General features: G+C 42.5%; 1 protein-coding gene across 1 annotated transcript in view; it reads left to right on the forward strand.

Annotated features, from left to right (window-relative positions):
- The first annotated feature begins 8,690 nt into the window (after positions 1-8,690).
- The window catches only part of VEGFC (vascular endothelial growth factor C), a 108,689-nt gene continuing 108,324 nt past the window's right edge, over positions 8,691-9,055 (forward strand). Inside the window, exon 1 of the mRNA XM_019651752.1 lies at positions 8,691-9,055. This exon is cut by the window's right edge and continues 208 nt beyond it. The gene's annotated coding sequence lies outside the window, so the exon portion shown is untranslated.

The raw sequence follows: 9,055 nt of genomic DNA on the forward strand, positions 1-9,055 counted from the left end.
CATATTATACTAAAATTTAATAACATCAAAGACAAAGGGGGACATTCTAAAATTCTCCAACAAGAAATGGCAGATTATCTAACAAGGAAAAGCATCATCACAACATTCTTAAAGAGGCAGCAGAGGGCAGTGCTTAATCTCCTGGACGCTGGGACCAGACTGCTTTGAATCCAGGCTCTGTCAAACACTACCTCTAGAACATTAAACAAGATATTTACAATCTCCATAGCTCAGTTTCCTCATTAATATAATATCAATCATAATAATTTCTATGTCTTAAGATTTTTGGGAGTACTAAATACATCAAAATATGTAAAACCATAAAAATACAGCCAGACACATAATAGGCACGATACAACTATAAACTGTTATTGTTCTCAGATTTCTTGGTAGCAACATTTGATGGAGGAATACAATGAAATAATATTTTTAAAGTGCTTAAGAAAAGACAGTCAATGTTAGAATTTAATATTCATTAGAATAATCATTTAAATACAAGGTTGACAATAAACGTAAGGAAGAAATAAAGATTCATATATCAAACATGATATTAATAACATACAACTATATATGAATTTGTAATTATTATTCATGTTCCATCCAAAATTTACTGAGAGACTGTTAAATGCCAAGTATCATTTTAAGTTCTTTACACATATTAACTGATTTAGTATTCACATAAACCTTATGTGGTGAAGAGAAGTTCACCAAAGTTCACTCAGGGTAGATCTGATAGGCAATCAAGAGTTACCTCCATAGTAAGCCTTCTTTGTGAGGTCTGTAAATGTGAGACAGGTCTTAAATACAAACCATCTGTTCCTCGTTCCCTTTCCGAGTCTTTCCTCCATAAAGGCTTGTTTACAGACGTTATCTCTGAGAAATGGTCCTTGAGTATGGTTTCAAGTGGAAGCAGAAACCTTTCTTTCTAAAGTTTTGATGTGAGTACCTGTCCCATTGTGTTCTCTTCCACATAAAAAGCCAGTTCATGGTTGAGTCCAATTAAGAAAGAAACCAAATATTTCAAAACAAAGGACTGACACAAGCTGGTTGGCACTCATATGTGCAAAACACAGAGTTTTATTGGATTGTTTTTGACAAATCATGCATACATTTCTCTCAGTATTTGAATCATAGCAAGCAATGACTAAAGCTAGAAATAGCAGTATTAAAGTTAGAGACTTCGACTTTTCACAGGTTAAGAAATAAACAATCGTTGGTCAACTACCCAGAACCTTAAGCTTGTGATCATAAAGAAAACAGCTAAGGAGGAAAAAAAAAAAGTACGCAGATTTAAACATGGCCATAGTCATCTAAATCTAGCTCTGTAAGTCTGGGGAAGTTCACCATGTCCTACGGTTGCCATCTTGCTATCTTGCCGCAAAGCTCTCCGGTGGACGTTCTCTCCATCTGAAGACCATCTGCTTCTAAAGAATTCTAAAGAATCTCTAATTTTAATCTAAAGGAACGTCAATCCTGTTGTCAGTGGGTTAAACTTTGTGTCTTTTTAGCTGGAGAACATGAATATATGTATTTATAATACTTTCTTGACTTTAACTGCTGTTCTAGTTGTTCAAATTACCCAAGAGTTCCTTTCCATTGTGGGTCCCAGGCAATTTTTTTTTAATGGCATCTTTTCCAGATGAAAAAGTTTCTGTTCTTTTTAGGTCATGTTAGAGGCTGCTTGGGAGAACATGAAGGAAATGCAACTTATACCTGTTGGTGATAATATTGCATGAATCCCTTGTGGTATTCTCCCACATTTGCCCAAAGCAAGGTAGAGTTCAAATTTTGGGGTGAAACATGCAACCTTAAAGGCAGGCTTGTGAGGTGCTCTTATGGTGAGAGTTAACAAGTGCTCATTTGAATTTAAAAATACCATTGACTTTCTCTGTTTTTCATGAGGATTCAGAGAGAGTGATAGGGACAATAGACTTTCTAAATAAATAGCAAGGCTTTGCAAAGTTCTCTTTGCAATACAATGAGTGTCTCTATTAGTGGAGAGATAGGTTGGAATTCATCAGATTAAAAATACAAAGTGAAGTAACGTTTTTGCTACTGTCAGAAACCATATCTTCCCAGCAAACAAAAGCTGTGTTACACCTTAAAAATTACCATATACTAACTAAGATATTCAAACTCCATGATAAGGTGTAATTGTATGAGCTCAGTTGTAAGTGTTCAAAGGGACCCTTAGACTTGGGTTCTTGTCCATGTCCATCTTTACAGTTTTACCAGGATTAGTCTGGTGCAGATGGAACATGCACCCAGAGACATCCTCAGCAACCTTAATAAAATGCTCTCACCAACGTTGATAAAGTACAGTGATCAATTTGTCCTCCTTGGGGTGGGTAATGTAAAAAGTTTGCAAGGTTCCAATTGAAGGCATGTGATGACACCACACAGTCATTCCAAAGATGACAGATTATCCTCATGTGATGTTTTTCAATAATTCTTTTTATACTTCAAAGCAGGTGTTGTGTCACAGAGCATATTCCTCAGTAAGAATCTTTGGGAGTTTAAGGGTCAATGGGAAATTAAAGTGCTTGCTATTTGATTGGAGGTACTTCATCAATTTCCTACTTCCTTTGTTCCCCTTTAGTTTTGGTCATTGAGGGTTTGAAGTTCTGGCAACAGGACAACTTTCCATTCCAATATTTACTTGTATATTAAATTCCCTGTTTTTGACTTAAGTGCATTCAGAGAAAGTGAGGAAAGGGCTGTCATATCTGCTCCAAGATCTACACTTAAATGCTTTCTAAAGATGTTAAAGAGCCTGTCCCCAAAGTTTCCAGTGTATCCGCTTTGTGTTTGTGGGTATGTCTCTAAAAATGTCTAATTTTTATAGTTTTTCTAAATTCTGGTTTTATTATGGAATTTGGGGTCTCTTAAATCATACTCAGGTATTCACAGTGCCTTTTTAATTTAATTTTATTGCATCTGAAATTCCTAATAACACATAAATAAATTGATGTGTATCTGGGAACCCTGAATTACATGTTCCTAGAACTATTGGAAATTTCAGCCTATCTTGCATAGGCTTTGGAAAGTCTTTGGAAATTACTCTCAGCTCAGACCACAACCAAGGCTTAAATTCCACCATAGGAGTCTTGCTCTGATTTCGTTCACTTCCTGAGCCAGTTCAGCTTTCAGAATTTCTGGCTGGTCAGAAGGGAAGGGAAATTAGTCAGAAAGAGTGCTGGGGCAGGGATAATAGAGGGCCACAGGATGGAAGAAGAGGAACAAGAAGATAAAAACTTTTGGATTCAAGTTGTGATGTGGGCAAATCTAAAAGAGAGATAGTCTTTCACATTTTTAATTTGTCTCTTCCACAGACTATTTAGAGAGACAATTGTGGAATCTGAATTTCTCTTGCAAGCTTTCTCATACCAATCATAAAACTACAGATCATTGAATGTTTGCAATTTTATGTCTTTTTCATTCTAAGGCACTTCCCAAGTTAACAATTTTGTTCTTATGAAAAGTTTCCAAAAATGGCCACTAAAATTCTAAACTATTGTTTGTAAAATTATGCCAGTTAGAAAGAGACTCACATATATTAGTTAGTATGTAAATACCCATATGAGGCAGGAATCTGGCCTGCAGGAGATACAAACTTGGGTTTAGTCTGAGACCGACACATGACAGTCTGATGATAGTTGGTCAAATAAGTGGTTTATTCACCTTATGTACTGGGCTCCCCAACCTAATTGCTAGGCAGTCTCCTGACAAATATGAAGTTCTTAGGAAATGTGAGCATTGTACATGAACTTCCTGCTATCAACTACTAACAGAAAACAATGAAAATAGTGACAAAAAGCAATGTTGCTAGTAGCAAGGCAGCTTTCCACCAGGTAGACATGTTTTCAAATCTGATAAAATAATAAAAAGATCCCTAAAAGGGAATCTTGGGGACCAAATACACGTAGCATGTGGTAGCTTGATAAAAAGAAACTGGACCTGAGATCTAATGTGGGACTCACCCCTTCACTGTAGGCCTCAGTTGTTCCTCCTATTTCTGAGTTGAGGGTCCTGGCTTCAGACGCAATGGAGATATCAATAGGATCTCGGTTGGCATGGCAGGCTGTTGAATTCCCAAAAATATCTCCAGAAAACCTTTCAAACAACAAAAGTTATAGAGGAGGTAAATCACAAGTAGAATAATTGTTGCACTTTGGTTTCTGGACATAAGTAGGTTAAGGTGGGTCTTTCAAAGTGAGGGACTGAGCAGGATTGGGCAAAGTTCATGATGTAGTAGTTTAGGATTGGTTGACACAAGTCAGTGAGGGTCTTGATAAGTAAGCTGTTATTGATGAACAGGCTTTTTTTTTTTTTGCCAGAGTAAGACCATTGTCTTCAATATATTGATTTGGGGTTGTCCTGAAGCAAACAACGAATTTAATTACTAGTTTTCAGTCTTATCTTTCCTAGGGTGAAGTTTCCTAGAAGGAACAACTAAATCACACTGACATAAGTGGTTTATCTTTTATCTAAGTCACGTTCACTTTTTGCCAGCATTTCCTTTACTTAATAAGAGTAGTAAAAAGATAACATTTTCAAGAGGGAAAAAAAAGTCCATCTGCACTTACTACTGTATTTCAAATAAAACAATACAGGTAAGGACACATTTTTATTCTGATGGTTTTTCAGGCTATATGCTACGCTAGGCCCCACTGGTGTTCAAAATGCGTGAAATTCTCAACTTGGTTGCCCATTAGGATTGTGAAGTCCATGTCTTACCCCAGACCAATTAAACCAGAATCTCTGATGGTGCACTCAAGTGTGTGTGTGTTTTTAATTACAGTTGACATTCAATATTACATAATTTCAGGTGTACAGCCTAGTGGTTAGACATTTACATAACATACAAAGTAATCCACCTATAAGTCTAGAACCTCCTTGATGCCATTCATAGTTGTTATAATATTATTGACTATATTCCCTATGCTGTATTTTACATCTCCGTGACTATTTTAAAAATGCCAGTTTGTTACTTCTTAATCCCTTGAAATCTCCTTTTGTTGTTCCAAGTACAGTCAAAGTTGAGAAACACTGAAACAGGGAATGGTTAAAAAGAAGTTCCAGCTTCTACTTACTGGGTTGTTGGAAAAGTCATGATGTATTTTGTCTATGTTTTTCAAAGGTCATTTATTTATATAAAGAACAAAGATCGGGCCGGCCGAGTGGCGCGATGGTTAAGAACTGGCTTGGGACGCCAGAGGGCCCCAGTTCGGATCCCACATATGAGGGTCAGTGACAGTGCCCTCCACAGCTAAGATGCTGAACAACAGCTCAACCTGGAGCTGGGCTGCTGTGGGTCGCCGGCGACAGCGTAGGTTGCAGCTCCTGTGGCAGTGGGTTGCCATGGGCTACCGTATGTGGCCAGCAGCCAGCGTGAGCGGCCAGCAGCCGCAGTGAGCGGCCGTCCAGAAGCCGGCGACTGATGTGCCTCGCCCGGGAAGAGTGCAATGATGGTGCCAACTTCGGCCAGTGAGGCAACGTCCTCCACAACTAGACTGAAGAACAAAACGACAGCAACTTGTCTGTTCCCCTTCCCCCAGTTCCCCAGCACTGTTCCCATCCCCCCAATTCCCCAATAAAAATCTAAAAAAAAAAAGAACAAAGATCAATCAATGATATATTGCCCGTTTTGTTCGATAACCTTTTGTCATCTTTCAGGGAGCTTCATAGTTCCTCCAATAGAAGGACCTGTCTTTATTTGCGAAAAACGGAACAAGGTACTGATTCACAGCCTCATCTGAATTGAACGTTATACCACTCAAGGAGTTTTGAAGAGACAGAAACAAGTGGAAGTCTGACGGCACAAGGTCAGGCGAATATGGTGGGTGTGGCAACACATCCCATCCAAGCTCCAATAATTTTTGAGGGGTGATCAAACTTGTGTGTGGTCTTGTGTTGTCACAATGGAACAGAACTCCTTTACAATTAACAAGCTCTGGACATTTCTGGATGATGGACTCATTCAAACTGTCCAATTGCTGACAGTATACATTCGAATTGATTGTTTGGTTCCTTGGTAGGAGCTTGAAAAACACGACACCTTTGAAATCCCACCACACTGAGAGCATAACCTTCCTCTGATGAATGTCTGCTTTCCATGTCGTTTGAGGCGAATCATCACGTCGGGTCCAAGATCATTTGCACACCACATTGTTGTAAACAATCCACTTCTCATCACCAGTTATCAGTGATCCTTCAGAAAAGGATCGTTTTCCTCACATTTAATGAGCATATTGCAGATGTTTATACGCGCTGTCAAATGAACTTCTTTGAGTTCATGCGGAACCCAAATACCGAGCTTGCTTATGTATCCTGGCTTCTTTAGGTGGTTGTGAATGCTTGAATGATGGATGTTCAATGTTTCTGCAATCTCTTGTGTCGTGTAACGTGGGTTGGACTCAATCAATGCCTTTATTTTGGCGTCATTAACCTCAGTGGGTCCCCCTGACCGAGGATTGTTGTTGAGATCAAAATCACCAGCATGGAATTTCGTGAACCATCGTTGGCACTGACGTTCTTGTAGAGCATTGTCACGTAAACTTTATGCAACTTTTCACAAGCTTGACACCCGTTCTTCCCTTTATGGAAGCAAAACAGTAAAATAGGCAAAAATGCACAGTTTGGTCTTCCATCTTCAACTTGTTGTAAAATCTCCAAAACTCAACCAAATCGCTCAATTTTTTTATAGAATGAAGCTAGAACTGTCAGCTGTTAAACGACATAGCAATAACATAGACATCTATATACTTCCAAAAATGAACTAGTGCCATCTGTTGCAAACATGCATTATGCCTTTTTCGACAACCCAATAAATCCTACTCTAGTCTCTCCTTAGCTCTAACCTTTTCACAGCTTTTCACAGTATCCAAAGACAAATATGGCAGACTTATCAAATATGCATATAGCAGGAAGACAGAATAATAACTGACAGCATCAACTTCCCAAAACATTTCAACAAGCTGGGATCACGGACTGATTCTGAGAGGAGAGATAAAGAAAATAATATAATAATAAAAATAATAAATGTCAAAGCTCAAATCTTGGGCACAGTAAATCAACTTCACAAATGCAGGGTAATGTGGACGTGACTAAACAGCAGTACACATGAAGAGTTCTTCAGGAATTCAGTTGAACTTAAGTGTAATGTGAGTCAACACTCTGATTTGGCTGCCAGAAAATAAACTCGATTGGAGGCTGCATCAACAAATGCATAATGTCTGGACAAGGAAGACCCTTTCTTCATGCTTGTTGGAACACTTTAAGTACTGAGTCATGTTGTGAGCAGTATGCTAAATGAAGAACATGGAAAAATTAAACTATGGTTGATGAGGGAACTTGGAGCTGTCATTAAAAAAAAAAGGATATTTCTCTGGAAGGAAAGCTAGCATAGAAAGACTATAACACATATTTTCAAAACATTTGAAGAACTCATACATGGAAGTTAGATTAGATTTACCATGTAAAGTCCAGAAGTCAAAAGCAATGGAAGGAAAGGCTTTTCAGCAACCTTGGCCATCAGAAAGGGAATGGGAAGCCACATGGAACAGCTTCCTGTCCCTAGAGTTACTTAAACCTTCAAGTAAGTGATGGGTAAGGGGCGTTTCAGAACTTGTAGAGAGTTGACTCAGACAACAAAGTATCTTCTCCAGCTAAGATTTGATGATTCTCATATCTAAAAGTAGCTTGTGACTAAAAGGGAGACTTTTGGTATCTGTACACTGTTGAAAACCTGTAGCCTGGTCATCAGCAACTTGTCCACTCTGCCCCAAGGAGGGAGGCCGTCAGGTCAGCTGGCACTGCGCACAGTCACCCCGGGTGATTTTCCCATGGGGAAATGCGGTCACTTTTCTGCAGATGTCACTTGCTACAATATGTTGAACACATGTCTCTCTTTCTCAGCCCTTTTCTCATTTAAACCCAACTTCTTGCAGAAACTTGACACCGTGTCTCCTTAGAGTGCAGGAAGATTCTGACCCTTCCTCCCCATCGGCCAGAAGTTTGGGATCCCTAAGGGATCACAGCATCCATCCCAATAGCCCTCACTACACTCTGAGGACCCCCCTGTAGTTCTGGCTTCGCCTGGCGACACTGAGTAACCAGACCAAGGGACAGAGGGGCCGCGACCGGTTTCAAGGTCCCGGCGGGGTCTCCGCCATTGTGATGACTTTCTCTTGGACCGTCCTGCACGCCGGGGCGATTTCCAAACCTTGAGCAGGGCACTGAGCTCCAGGCATGAGGGAGTCGGACAGGCACCCGGGACTGCCAAGGACAAAGGGTGGCTGCCTCCTGCCCAATAAACCTACTTTGCCCGCGGCCACTCTGCCCGGCATGGTCACGTCGCCTCAAAGCTGGGCCCGTAGACCCCCCAGCCCCGGGCCTGAGCTTGCTCCTCCGGCCGCGGGCCCCGGGAGGGGAGGACGGGATGGAGGGGACAGGAGGGGGGTGGAAGGTGGGGCGCCGGGGAGGAGGCGAGGGCGCCGGGAGCTCGAGGGAGCGCGTTTCCGAGGGAAAGCGAAGGGGAGGGCAGCCGGGCCCGGCACGCGCCCTCCCTCGGCCCTTTCTCTCACATAAGCGCAGGCAGAGGGCGCATCAGCCATGCCCCGCCGCGCCGCCGCCGCGCTCCCCGGCCTCGTCGCCCCGCGCCCCGCCGCCCGCTGCCCGCCGCCACGGCCACCCCGCTCGCTCCACTTTGGAGAAGGGCGGGGAGGAGGGGACGCGGGCCCTGGGGGGTTGGAGGGGCCGAACATCGCGGGGTGTTTCGGCTTTGCCCCCCTCTTTCCAAAAAGCAAAAGCAGAAACGCGGACCGAGGAGCCGTCCGCCCTCGCCCCGGCCTCACCTCGCCGGCCCCGAGCGCGGGGAGCTCGGATGTCCGGTTTCCTGTGAGGCTTGTACCTGACCCCGTCGCCTCTGGCCGGCGCTGGCTGGGACGGCGACAGGCGCCTTGGGGAACGCCGAGTCCGGGACGCGCTCCCGCCGCCCGCGGCTCGCCCTCGGGGGTCAGCGCGGGGCTCTCGGAGGACAGGGCGAGGAGGGAGC

Source organism: Hipposideros armiger, unplaced genomic scaffold (assembly GCF_001890085.2).
Source record: "Hipposideros armiger isolate ML-2016 unplaced genomic scaffold, ASM189008v1 scaffold_165, whole genome shotgun sequence".
In the NCBI taxonomy this organism is placed as follows: domain Eukaryota; kingdom Metazoa; phylum Chordata; class Mammalia; order Chiroptera; family Hipposideridae; genus Hipposideros; species Hipposideros armiger.